The sequence below is a fragment of the Lithobates pipiens genome, unplaced genomic scaffold (assembly GCF_037356315.1).
Source record: "Lithobates pipiens isolate NorthernLeopardFrog02 unplaced genomic scaffold, aLitPip1_a1.2 Scaffold_22, whole genome shotgun sequence".
Taxonomy (NCBI): domain Eukaryota; kingdom Metazoa; phylum Chordata; class Amphibia; order Anura; family Ranidae; genus Lithobates; species Lithobates pipiens.
In genome coordinates, this window is record NW_027507784.1 from 277,423,643 (window position 1) to 277,437,432 (window position 13,790).

Genomic DNA, 13,790 nt, shown 5'->3' on the forward strand with positions numbered 1-13,790 from the left:
TTGCCTTCCACATGCTGGTAGATAGCCCGAATGGCCTTCCATGAAAAGAAATGGCGTATGGGAACCTAACACTGAGGTACCACACATTGCACAAATTCACGAAAGGAGGCAGATTCTACCAGCTGAAAAGGCAGCAGTTGCATTGCTAGCAATTTGGGCAAGCTGGCATTCAGGCGCTGAGCATGTGGATGGCTGGGATCAAATTTCTTTCAACAGTTTATCAACTGGGGTAGGAAAATTTGCCTGCTAAAATCAGATGGAGGTGTACTGATAGCAGATTGGCTGCAAGTACTTGGGACACCTATTGCTATACCTTCATTCTTTTCAGTGCAGGTTTCTGAGAGGACTGGAGGTATAGCGGGGTTGGAGATACCAGCTGATGAGGAGCAAGGAAAGGCCATCCTTGTTCTTTGATGTGGGTCTTTTAAGTACTGTTGCCAATGGACTGCATGGGAGGTTGTCGTATGTCTGGTCAAGCATGTGGTGCGCAAGCGGCTGCGGTTTTCGCCATGCTTGATACGCTTCAGACATATGTTGCAAACAGCAATGGTGCGATCTGCTGCACACGTGTCAAAAAAGGCCCACATCCAAGAACTTTTCAAAATATGTGGGAAGTTAGCAGCACCCTGCACCTGCTTAGCTCTGCGGTGTGATGCAATAGAGTGGCTGCCCTTGAGCTGCCCCCTGGAGTGCATCCTACCTTGTTGGAGATGTGCCTCCTCCTCTCCTCTATCAGGCACCCAAGTCGAGTCAGTGACCTCATCATCTCCTCCCTCCTCGTCACTGGAGTAAACTTGGCAGTATGCTGAAGCTGGGTGAACTTGACTGCCAGTTTCTTGACCTTCTTGGGCACCCCCTCTCTCTAGGCTGACGTTACTCCCTTTCTCAACCTGAGTACCATCATCGGACACTTCAAATGGCAGCGCATCCTCCTGCAGCATGTACCCGACACTGTGGTCAAATAGTTCGGGGGATTCCTCTGTGCATGATGGTGAGGCTATGTAAATAAAGGCGGCATTCATATGTAGATCATGCCCCCCTGCAGTGAGGAGATGATGCGCTGTAACCTCTAGCAACCAATCAGTGAGCAGTAATACTGTACTGTAATCTCTAGCAACCAATTAAGCACAAATCATTTGATGTAACCTCTAGCAACTAATCAGTGAGCCGTAATGTGTGCTGTAACCACTAGCAACCAGTCAGTAAGCAATAATGATATGCTGTAACCACTGGCAACCAATAGCAATCACTGCCTGATCTGATACAGTAAAATGATTGATTCTAGCTGCTATTTATTGCTATTTATTGTATACCTCAAAGCAGGTGGAGAGTGAAATTGCCTGGGGGGATGGGAGGCCCAAGAAAAAATTTGCACAGGGTCCAATCAATATTAAAGACAGCCCTGAGGCCCAGTCCCATGGACTTTACAGCACAGTTACAGCACTAATGAGTATGATAGGGAGGAAGAACACACTACTACAACTACACCAAAGATCACTTCACAATGCACAGAGGTCTTCAAAGGGACCATAGGTGGCAGGTCTTGCTTCAAAATCTGTTTGCAGAAAAGGAAAAAGGAAGGGCGCACGACCTTGCGCATTATCAATGATACATTTTATTAAAAGCATAAAAACAATGTTTATACTCACAAATGAGCAAGTAAATAAGCCTTGTCAATTGGTGAGACAGTGTCTCTAAGCTCTGGCAAACTGGACCAGGTGTTGAGGGGATCAGATGATATCCCAAACGGCTGACACGTTTCAAGGCGCACCCTATTCATCAGAGCCTAAATGTGTTATGGCTCATCTCTCCTAAATCCCTCTACATGTATCCACATGTCTATGCCTCAAGTGCCACCCACCCAAATGGGTCATAGATAGTAAATGGCATGTATAATACAGGACTGCCAAAAGCCCTGGATGAACGGAACGCCGAATTGAATGCTAGGAAGTGTGGGGGTATTTGCATTCCACCCTTGACTTACGGCAGTCCATAGCATCACTTCCGCTCCTGCGTGCACATCCGGCTAATGCCGTGCGCACAGGAGACGCAGACCGGAAGTGCGGGTGTTTGCGTTCCACCCGCCACTTCTGGCCGCTAGTAAGGTCACTTTCGGCCGGGATAGTCGACATTCATAGCATGTCCCAGCTCTGCAATTGTGTGCGCGTGCGCATACCGACATGCGCGCAAACACAAACTCCCTACTAACCTAATACATCCCCCTCCAGTGGCCAGATGTAGATATTGCAATAAGGCACTACTAGAGGGGCATGTTAGTTGTCAAGGTTGACCCATTTGGGTGGGTGGCACTTGAGGCATAGACACATGGATACATATAGAGGGATTTAGGCAAGACGAGCCATTGGCCATTTAGGCTCTGATGAATAGGGTGCACCCTTGAAACACGTCAGTAGTTTGGAATATCATCTGATCCTCTCAACACCTAGTCCAATTTGTCGGTGCTTAGAGACACTGTCTCACCAATTGACAAGCCTTATTTACTTGCTCGTTTGTGAGTAGGGATGAGCCGAACACCCCCCAGTTCGGTTCACAGCAGAAAATGTGAACAGACCAAAAATTTGTGCGAACATGTAAACCCTGTTAAAGTCTATGGGACTCAAACATGAAATATCAAAAGTGCTAATTTTAAAGGCTAATATGCAAGTTATTGTCATAAAAAGTGTTTGGGGACCCGAGTCCTGCCCCAGGGGACATGAATCAATGCAAAAAAAAGCTTTTAAAATGGCAGTTTTTTCGGGAGCAGTGATTTAATAATGCTTAAAGTGAAACAATAAAAGTTAAATATTCCTTTGAATATCGTGCCTGGCAGGTGTCTATAGTATGCCTGTAAAGTGAAATATTATATCAAGAATTGTAATTACATGCCCCTGTTAAACAGGGGCAGAAATATTGGGTCTTTAAGCGGAGGTCCACCCTAAAGTGGACCTTCCGCTCATTGGAATCCTCCCCCCCTCCGGCGCCACAATTGGCACCTTTCAGGGGGGAGGGGGGTGCAGGTACCTGTACAGTACAGGTATCTGCACCCACTTCCGGGATAGCTCTCTGCGGAAAAGGGCGTAGATTACGCCCCTTTCCGAAAGTCCCCCGCTGCCTGCTGGGAAACACACAGATCCCAGAGGCAGCGGGTCCATCCTTATTGCGCAGCGCGACTCGCGCATGCGCAGTAGGGAACTGGGAAATGAAGCCGAAAGGCTCCACTTCCTGATTCCCATACCCAAGATGGCGGTGGCAGCACCCGAGAGACGATCAAGAGATCGGCTTCGGGTGCCGACATCGCGGGCGCGCTGGGCGGGTAAGTGTCCTTATTTTAAAAGTCAGCAGCTGCGGCCGGACTCCCGCTTTAAGCGGTGGTGGTGGCACAACACTGCAACCCCTCACAGATACTCTAGTTGAGTGCAGGAACAGGCCCCGCTGTTAAATATTTGATCAAAAATTGTAATGACGTGTCACAGGGGCATAAAAATTGGGCCTTAGGCAGTGGTGGCACAACACTGTAAAGCCTCACAGATACTTTTTTTGAGCACAGGAACAGGCCCTGCTGTGAAATATTAGATCAAAAATTGTAATTGCGCACCCCTGTTAAACAAGGGCAGAAAAATTGGGCCCTAGGCAGTGGTGATGGTGCCACAACACTGCAACCCCTCACAGATACTCTTGTTGGGCACAGGAATGAGCCATGCTGCTAAATATTTCATCAAAAACTGTAATTACGCGCCCCTGTTAAACAGGGGCATTAAAATTGGGCCTTAGGTGGAGGTGGAGGTGGTGGTGGCACAACACTGCCTCACAGATACTTTTGTTGAGCACAGGAACAGGACCTGCGTGTGAAATATTAGATCAAAAATTTTAATTATGCACCCCTGTTAAACCGGGCAGAGAAATTGGGCCTTAGGCAGTGGTGGTGGAATAGGATAGTCACTCAGCATAATAGGATAGTCACTCAGCAGTCTTCAAGGGATTCCACATCCATAGAAAAATCAAGCGGTTACATCAGCATCAGATATTTGGTAGCTGGTGATCCAAGACTGATTCATTTTTATGAATGTGAGCCGATCAACAGAATCTGTGGATAGGCGCACTCTGTGATCGGTTACAGAGCCTGCAGCAGCACTGAATGTGCATTCAGAAAGAACAATGGATGCAGGACAGGCCAGCAGCTCAATTGCATATTGAGCAAGCTCTGGCCAGTGGTCCATCCTCAGGACCCAGTAACCCAGTGGATGCTCTGTTGGAAAGGTCTCCAAGTCTTATCTTGCCCCTATATATTCCTGCACCATGTAATTCAGATGCTGGCAATGGTTGCTGGAACCAATCAGACCTGGGCGCTGAGGACTGAAGAATTGTCTGAAGGCATCGGTCAGCTTGCCACCTTCTCCAGCGTTCTTTCTGTGACTAAACGAATGCAGCAGCACGTTGTCCATCACCAGGAAATTGTAACCTCTCAGGCTCTGGAAACGCATTGCACAAACCTTTCTGCAAGGCCTCCCGAAGATGTTTCATCCTCTGCTCCCTCTGCGAAGGCTGGATAAGTTCTGCAACCTTACCCTTGTAACGTGGATCAAGAAGGGTTGCCAGCCAGTAATGAGTCCTCTCATTGATACCACAAACCCGAGGGTCCTTTCGCAGGCTTTGCAGGATCAGGGAGGCTATGCAGCATAGGTTTGCAGAGCCATTTGATCCTAAGTCCTCTGGGTCACTAAGGATCACATGATCCTCAACCACCTCCTCCCAGTCAAGTACAACTCCATGGGTTTCTGGAGACTGAAAATGATCCCTTGAAGACTGCTGCTAATGCTGAGTGTTATCCTCCACCTCAATGCTGACACAATGCTCCTCCTTTTCTTCTTCCTGTGTTGGCGGGCCTGCAGGAATACGAGTATCTGGATAAAGGGGGCCTTGAGAGGTAAGGAAGCCCTCCTCTTCCTCCCGTTGTGCTGCCTCAAGTGCCCTGTCCATTATTCCACAAAGCGTGTGCTCCAACAGTAAGACAAGAGGGACAGTATCACTGATGCATGCACTGTCACTGCTCAACATCCTCGTAGCCTCCTCAAATGGTGACAGGACAGTGCATGCATCCTTGATCAGTAGCCACTGGCATGGCAAAAAAAAGCCAAGCTCCCCTGACCCTGTCCTGGTGCCATACTCACACAGGTACTCATTGCTGGCCCTCTGCTGCATGTGCAGCCGCTGCAGCATTGCCAATGTTGAGTTCCACCTGGTGGGCATGTCACAAATGAGGCGGTTCTTGGGCAGGTTGCATTCTCTTTGAATGTCAGCCAGCCAAGCACTGGCATTATATGACCGGCGAAAATCACCATAGACTTTCCTGGCCTGCCTCAGGAGATCCTGTAAGCCTGGGTGCCTGCTCAAAAACCGCTGCACCTCCAAATTCAGGACATGAGCCAAACAGGGAACAGGGGTCAAGTGTCCTTGTCGGAGGGGGGAGAGGAGGTTGGTTTCCTGGCTGAAGCTGGCGTGGCGTCAACCACCTCTGAACCTGCCCCTGCAGAGCTGACAGGATCTCTGCCCCAGTGTGGCTCCTGTCCCCTAAGCAGACCAACTCAAGCATTTTTTTTGCCTGAGCGCTTGCGTAGCCCCTTGAACGCCTATGGAGCACCTCTGGTTCAGAGGAGAAATCTGAAGAGGAAGAGGCCAAAGAGGAAGAAGAAGAGTAGGGGGTGGAGGAGAGAGCTGTGGCAGAATCACCACTACTAGCATTTTGGAGGTGTGGTGGCGGAACAAGCTCCAACAATACTGAACCCTGTCCTGCATCCTTCCCAGCTGCCTGCAGAGTTACCCAGTGTGCAGTGAAAGAAAGGTAACGTCCCTGTCCATGCCTGCTGGACCATGAGTCAGCGGTAATATGCACCTTACTGCTGACCACCATGTCCAACACGGCCAAGACATTGCCTTCCACATGCTGGTAGATAGCCCGAATGGCCTTCCATGAAAAGAAATGGCGTATGGGAACCTAACACTGAGGTACCACACATTGCACAAATTCACGAAAGGAGGCAGATTCTACCAGCTGAAAAGGCAGCAGTTGCATTGCTAGCAATTTGGGCAAGCTGGCATTCAGGCGCTGAGCATGTGGATGGCTGGGATCAAATTTCTTTCAACAGTTTATCAACTGGGGTAGGGAAATTTGCCTGCTAAAATCAGATGGAGGTGTACTGATAGCAGATTGGCTGCAAGTACTTGGGACACCTATTGCTATACCTTCATTCTTTTCAGTGCAGGTTTCTGAGAGGACTGGAGGTATAGCGGGGTTGGAGATACCAGCTGATGAGGAGCAAGGAAAGGCCATCCTTGTTCTTTGATGTGGGTCTTTTAAGTACTGTTGCCAATGGACTGCATGGGAGGTTATCGTATGTCTGGTCAAGCATGTGGTGCGCAAGCGGCTGCGGTTTTCGCCATGCTTGATACGCTTCAGACATATGTTGCAAACAGCAATGGTGTGATCTGCTGCACACGTGTCAAAAAAGGCCCACATCAAAGAACTTTTCAAAATATGTGGGAAGTTAGCAGCACCCTGCACCTGCTTAGCTCTGCGGTGTGATGCAATAGAGTGGCTGCCCTTGAGCTGCCCCCTGGAGTGCATCCTACCTTGTTGGAGATGTGCCTCCTCCTCTCCTCTATCAGGCACCCAAGTCGAGTCAGTGACCTCATCATCTCCTCCCTCCTCGTCACTGGAGTAAACTTGGCAGTATGCTGAAGCTGGGTGAACATGACTGCCAGTTTCTTGACCTTCTTGGGCACCCCCTCTCTCTAGGCTGACGTTACTCCCTTTCTCAACCTGAGTACCATCATCGGACACTTCAAATGGCAGCGCATCCTCCTGCAGCATGTACCCGACACTGTGGTCAAATAGTTCGGGGGATTCCTCTGTGCATGATGGTGAGGCTAGGGAAGGAGTGACTGTTGACATGGAGCCCATGGAATAGGCCGCTTTGGCAGCTGCATTGGCAGGGTGACAGAGGATGAGGAGGATGAGGACGGCTTTGTTATCCATTCCACCAACTCTTCTGCATGCTTTGGCTCAATAACACAGCCAGCTGCAGGAAAAAAGGACAAGCGTGCCCCACAGCCATGTGCTGAGGATAGACCATGTCCACGACCAGCACTGTCGACTGTAGACACAGAGCCTGCTTGTTCTCTTTTAGTGGCCTGTGAGTGTCTGCCTCTCCTTGGTGGCCTCGGGACATGCTGTCAATTTTGTTTAGCAAAAAAACACTACACTGTATTGTGTACTGTGTACAACACCAGGAAAGTAGTATCAGCTGCACTAGGGGTGCACGGTACTGTGTACACCAACAGACGTGTAATAACAACTATGGGTGTACTGTATGTATTGTGTACTGTGTACACCCCCAGAAAAATAGTAGCACTAGCAACTGCACTAGGGGTGCACGGTACTGTGTACACCAACAGAAGTTTAATAACAACTATGGGTGCACTGTATGTATTGTGTACACCACCAGGAAGGTAGTAGCAACTGCACTAAGGGTACACGGTACTGTGTACACCAACAGAAGTGTAATAACTATGGGTGCACTGTATGTATTATGTACACCACCAGGAAAGTAGTATTAACTGCGCTAGGGGTTCACTGTACTGTGTGCACCAACAGAAGTTTAATAACAATTATGGGTGCACTGTATGTATTGTGTACGCCACCAGGAAAGTAGTAGCAAATGTACTAGGGGTGCACGGTACTGTGTACACCAACAGAAGTGTAATAACAACTATGGGTGCACTGTATGTATTGTGTACACCACCAGGAAAGTAGTAGCAACTGCACCAGGGGTGCACAGTACTGTGTACACCAACAGAAGTTTAATAACAACTATGGACGCACTGTATTGTGTACATCACCAGAAAAGTAGTAGCAACTGCTCTATGGGTGCACAAGAAAGCTCTATCTGTCTCAAAAAATGATAAAAAATTTGTTTGGGTACAGCGTTGAATGACTGCGCAATGGTCATTTAAAGTGTGACAGCGCTGAAAGCTGGAAATTCGCCTGGGCAGGAAGGGAGTGAAAGTACCCTGTATTGAAGTGGTTAAATTCAGGTACTTACACAACTTGCATTTAAAAAATACATTTAAGTATCTATTAGTAAATATAGAACTGCCATCACTTGTGTATTTTATGTCTGCCTTTCAGCTTTAAGTATTGTACAATGTTCTTGTCCTTGTAGGATACAGATGTCATTCTTTTCCTCACTTCTGTTTTGCATGACAAGGCTCAGTGGGAAACTCCTTATCACTTTAAGCCAAATCACTTTTTGGATGCTAATAGGAAATTTGTTTAACAAGATGCATTTATGCCCTTTTCTGCAGGTAGGTCACTATTATTATTACATCTAATTTAAAGCAATAATAAACTATTCCTATGCTATTACACTAAAAGACCTCAACCCCAAACTATTTCTGATCTGTATGAGGGCAGTGCATTGTTCACCTTTTTTCAAGCTCTTTATGTGGACAGCAAACACAGGTGTGGGTGAGGTGGGTGCATAACTTGAAATGGAGGACGGGTGCAAACTCTGTGTCAGCCTAGGAAATATTTATTCGAAAAACACAGACTTTACCCCTCAATTTAATTTCAGAGTTCATGCCTGCCCTTCTTGGATGCATACATAACTAATGCCGTGTACACACGACTGGAATTTCCGGGCAGACTAGGTCCAACGGAATCAGTCCATCAGACAATCCAATCGTGTGTGGGCTAATCTAATCTGCAAGGTATCTAGTAGCAGTCCACATCACGCTTTGGTTGTTGGAGTACATGTACCATGGGATCAGGCTTACCTCTACACACCATTCCCTCAATAATTTATTCTAGTTTTATTTTCCATGACCATTGTATAACAGATGTATCTTCATACTGCCGACCTTATACTCCCCATATTCTCCCAGTACATTATCAATAAAGACATACCCAAAACTGGAGTAAACATAGGCTGTAGCAGCCTTCTTTTTATTAATAAATATATATCTATTCCAATCAAAATTTCAACACGAAAAACCATCTGTTATGAACAAAAACACATCAGTCCCTCCTAGCATTGGTCTTTGCAGTATCTTCCATAAACCATTTGTATCAACATCCTACACTGCGGTACCTCTCCAATGTGTTATTGGGCCTAAAGCCGACAGGCTGGCTCAGAGACAACCACTTACCACAGTGCTGTATTACCACCATCAGGACCCCTACCACCAACAGGTCCTGAACTCTTCTTTCGACAATATCTCCTTCACCTGCAAAGACCAACACAACCCACTGCCACAACATCCAACCTCTAATGAAAAGAACACAAACAAAAACACACACACCTAGCCCTGACACCCAACAGACTGAGCAAATCCTATTTACTTTTTATTTAATTATTTATTTATCTATTTATTTATTTATTTTTAATTTATTTTTAATTTAGGGAGGGTGGGCAGGAACTCACTTTCGACGTGCTGCTAACCGGGGGGGAGGGGCCCGCTTCCTATACTAACTCTGCCTCCTTCCCTCTCCCCTCGGCCAATCCAGCACACCTTATTAAAGACAAAGACAAAACAGTGGCTAAGTATATATTTTGTCACCCTGAGTTGACTTTGTTCCCCCTAGGAAGAAGAGCTTGTGTTGGAGAAAGTTTAGCCAAAATTGAACTTTTCCTGTTTTTTACTGGCCTTCTTGCAAGCCTTCACTTTCTACCCACCTCCTGGAGTCTCCAGAGAGGATATAAGTCTCAAGCCTGGCACTGAATTCCTTTTACGCCCTTTGCCACACTTAGTATGTGCAAAGCTCAACTACTAGTCAAGATCCACAAGTAACAAGAAGAGGTCTTCAATACTCCCAAAGAATGGATGAATGTTTTCCCTAAAGCAAATATGTAGTAATTTCAGTGTTTCTTTTTAGATAAACATGTAGATCATCTTGGCATGAACAATATTGTTGAAATTTGTTAATGTTTGAAAAGCCTTGTTTTATGTGTAATTTTAATTAAGGCCCCTTTCTTATGGGCAGACCAATCGGGTCTCCCTGTCAGTTTTTCAGGTGGACTTTATCAGACTCTCCATTATCCTCTATGTAGTGGCAGATGTAAATTGACATGTGTCTGTTTACGCCCGCCAACATCCAATCTGATCTGATCCACTAAAAACAGATGGGGATGTTTCCCATCCTTCTGGCAGATTGGATGGCAGCCGGATGTAAACGGACAGGCAGCCCGTTTACATCTGACCACATATACAGCAGAGCGGAGCAGACACGGACCAGCCATCCGCCAGCTCAGTAAGGATCAGCAGACAGATTCCCCACTGAGCAGACAGGGTCAGCCACCTGTGGAAGAGGCCCATTTATATATACATGTAAGCAACTATATTTGATCATTATACCTGCAAAGGGAAGTGGTTAACCACCTCGCGCCCGCCCTATAGCTGAATGACGGCCATAGAGCAGGCACGTTCGCCCGGGAGGCCGTCCCTGGACGTCCTATTGTTTACTTCCGCAATGCGTGCCGCCGCGGGCGCGCATCGCAGAAGTTCTGTGTTCGCCGTGTCCCCCGGGGACAGGCAAACACAGATCGCTGTAAACGGCCAATCACAGCGGCCGTTTACAGTGTGATCGGCGTGTCCAATGGGAGATGATCTCATATGTAAACATATGAGATCATCTCTCAGCGCCGCTCTCCCTCCTCACACAGAGTGTGAGAGGGGAGAGATGAACGGCTGCAGCGGCAGCCGTTCTGCTTCGCTCTGTAAAAAAAAGTTAAAAAAAAAGTAAAAAAAAAAGTGCCATCCTCCCCCAGCAGTGCCATCCATCCTCCCCCAGCAGTGCCATCCTGCCCCAGTGCCATCCTGCCCCAGTGCCACCCGCCCCAGTGCCATCCGCCCCAGTGCCATCCACCCCAGTGCCATCCACCCCAGTGCTACCTGCCCCCAGTGCCATCCACCCCAGTGCTACCTGCCCCCAGTGCCATCCACCCCAGTGCTACCTGCCCCCAGTGCCACCTGCCCCCAGTGCCACCTGTTGTCAGTGCCATTTGTCACCAGTGCCATCTGTCATCAGTGCCACGTATAAGTGCCATTTGTCATCAGTGCCACGTGTCATCAGTGCCACATAGTGCCATCTGTCATCAGTGCCACGTATTAGTGCCATCTGTCATCAGTGAAAAGAGGGCAGAGAAGTAGTGATGCGCAGTACTATGATGGAAAGTCTGGCCGGAACAGGCTAATAAATTCAATAGGCACTCAAATAGTTGGGTGATAAATATACTATCGTCCAAACTATCATACTTCTCTGCCCTCTTTTCTCTGTAATTGGGGTTCTAGTAACCCATTCCAGTGTGTGCAGCGGTACAATAATTAGACTTCTTTCTGATTAGGCGCAGGAATAACTCCTTTTACATCTGTCATCAGTGCCACGTATCAGTGCCATTTGTCATCAGTGCCATCTGTCAGTGTCACGTGCCATCTGTTGTCAGTGTCACGTGTCATCAATGCCACTTATCAGTGCCATCTGTCATCAGTGTCACGCGTCATCGGTGCCATGTATTAGTGCCATCTGTCATGGGTGGCACGTATTAGTGCCACGTATTAGTGCCATCTGTCATCCGTGCCACGTATTAGTGCCACGTGTCTTCAGTGCCACGTGTCATCAGTGCCATGTGTCATCAGTGCCACGTATAAGTGCCACGTGTCATCAGTGCCACATATTAGTTCCATCTGTCATCAGTGCCACATATTAGTGCCATCTGTCATCAGTGCCACGTGTCATCAGTGCCACGTATAAGTGTCATCATTGCCACATATCAGTGCCATCTGTCATCAGTGTCACGTGTCATTGTCCTGGTGCTTCAAAAGTGTAATAAATAGTCAACAAGTTAGATGTGTAATTTATGTTCCTAGAACACATGATGGCGCTACCTGCATGTTGGGCCTCTCTATGTGGCCAGGCTGTGAAAAAGTCCCACACATGTGGTATTGTAATACTCAGGAGGAGTAGCAGAATTTTTTGGGGGGTGTCATTTGTGGTATACACATGCCATGTGAGAGAAATAACCTATTACAATGACAATTTTGTGGAGAAAAAAAAAATGAAAAATCTTAATTTTGCAAAGAATTGTGGGAAAAATATGACAACATCAAAAAGCTCACTATGCCTCTTACTAAATACCTTGGAATGTCTACTTTCCAAAAAGGGGTCATTTGGGGGGTATTTGTACTTTCCTGAATTGTTCGGGTCACAAGAAGCGAGATAGTCCACCAGTACATCAGATGTGATCAATTTTGTGCGATTCGCACCCCAGCTTGTAGACTCTCTAACTTTCACAAAGACCAAATAATATCCACTAATTTGGGTTATTTTTACCAAAGATATGTAGCAGTATAAATTGTGGCCAAAATTTATGAAGAAAAATTAATAATTTGCATAATTCTGTCACAGAAACAAAGAAATATGCGTTTTTTTTCAAAATTTTCGGTCTTTTTTCATTTATAGCGCAAAAAATAAAAACCCCAGAGGTGATCAAATACCACCAAAAGAAAGCTCTATTTGTGGGAAAAAAAGGACAAAAAATTCATTTGGGTACAGTTTTGCATGACTGAGTAATTGTCATTCAAAGTATGAGAGCACCGAAAGCTGAAAATTGGTCTGGGCAGAAGGGTGTTTAAGTGCCCAGTAAGCAAGTGGTTAATAGATCAAAATAATATTGATTTGATCCTGAAAGAAAATTACTATGAAATATTCTTCAATTGTTTACAAAAGATAGAAAAAAATGAGGGCTGGGAAAATTAAAGATTAATTCCTCGATTAATTGTTAATTTTTTTGATCAATCAAAATTCTTTTGATCGGTACCCACCTCTCTGCCGGCTTCTGGGTCTTCAGGGAGTTCCATCGGAGATCCGGTCACGTCGACGTAACCGGACTCCTCCCCCCTTCCCCAAGTGCCTCCGTGTCACGTACCTTCTAGTAGCGAGCCCGGATTGCGGAGAGAGGCCTCCCTTACAACTCCCACTACCATATGTAACAGGCAATGTAACAGGGAACACAGGAGTAAGGAGGGGTACAGGTGCCTGGCAGGATCAACAGATGAGTAGGATGGGTAGGTGAAGTTGAGTGGAGCAGGTAATCACAGCGAATGGATCAGCAGGTAATTTATAGCAGATAACACAGTTCAATGGAACAGGTAACTTGATGATAAGCAGTGCAGGGAAGTAGGCAACTTGTAGCAGATGAACAGTGCAATATACACTGGTACTTGCAGCAGATAAACAGTTCAATATGAGCAGGCATTTGCAGCAGGTGAACAGTTCAATAAGACAAGCAGATGAACAGCGCAATATAAGCAGGTACTTGCAGCAGGTGAACAGTTCAATAAGACAAGTGACTTGAAGCGGATGAACAGCGCAATATAAGCAGGTACTTGCAGCAGGTGAACAGTTCAATACAAGCAGGTTACTTGCAGCAGATGACACAGTTCAATATAAGCAGGTTCACCTTTAGCAGACGGATGGTCAAAACAAGCCGGGTCGGATATCAGACTGGAAACGAAGTACCATGGAACAGGCAGGAGAATCGTCACAACAAGCCGGGGTCGGGTGCAGGCAGATAGCAGATGGGTCACAGGCAGGCCGGGTCAAACAGGAACGAACACTACGGATCAGGTCTCACAGGTATAACGCTGTAGAGCAGACAGCAGAGACCATTAGCAAGAGGCTAGTTTAAATAGGCCGTTTGGCGCCAACACGGACGCACACACGCGACCGCGCACGT